This window comes from Frankliniella occidentalis, unplaced genomic scaffold (genome assembly GCF_000697945.3).
Source record: "Frankliniella occidentalis isolate FOCC.00 unplaced genomic scaffold, Focc_3.1 Scaffold394, whole genome shotgun sequence".
Lineage (NCBI taxonomy): Eukaryota > Metazoa > Arthropoda > Insecta > Thysanoptera > Thripidae > Frankliniella > Frankliniella occidentalis.
Genome location: NW_026267516.1, coordinates 93,196 through 93,869, shown reverse-complemented (window position 1 = coordinate 93,869; position 674 = coordinate 93,196).

Here is a 674-nt window from a genome sequence, read left to right as displayed (position 1 = left end):
TCTCGTAGTAACTGCAGTTTTGACTTACTCATTACTGGGCATGTGATGATCATTCTTGTTGACACTTTTGATGAGAACAAACAAGGGAAGGGCTTCCCGGGTGGAAAGGAGTACAGAAAAACTGCATTCGAAACTGTACTTGCCTAACTATGGTTGCGAAACTATAGTTATGTTTGTATTTTAACTGCAATGCTGGTTATAATCACGACTACATATATGCTCAAATAACAGTAAGAAATATAAATAAAACACACTTTTACTGCTCTCGCAACTACACTTGAGCATGCACCCCGGAATGTAAGTGGTACATTGAGTTGTTGCTGTAGTTTTAAAGCATATAAATTGACAATATGATTCGCTCTTTTAATTGTACTTCGTGAATTCAGTCCCTGTTACATTCCATATGCAAAAAATATAAAGTTAAAAAGAATTGTTATGACTGCTCTCGACTGTTACAGTACATTTGTGCGGTCAGTTTGCAGAACGACTGCTGTCTCTTTTATAGTAAACAGTCCTTCATAGTATGTTTTCCATGTTTTCCCCTGAACATTGCACTTAGTAAACAGACCGGGCAGTAAATTTACATACTTTAAGCACCCAGAAAATGTTTTGCAGCTAAAACCTGAAACAATCGTGTTCAAAAAGTAAATGAGACCAGACCATAGGCAAAGTTT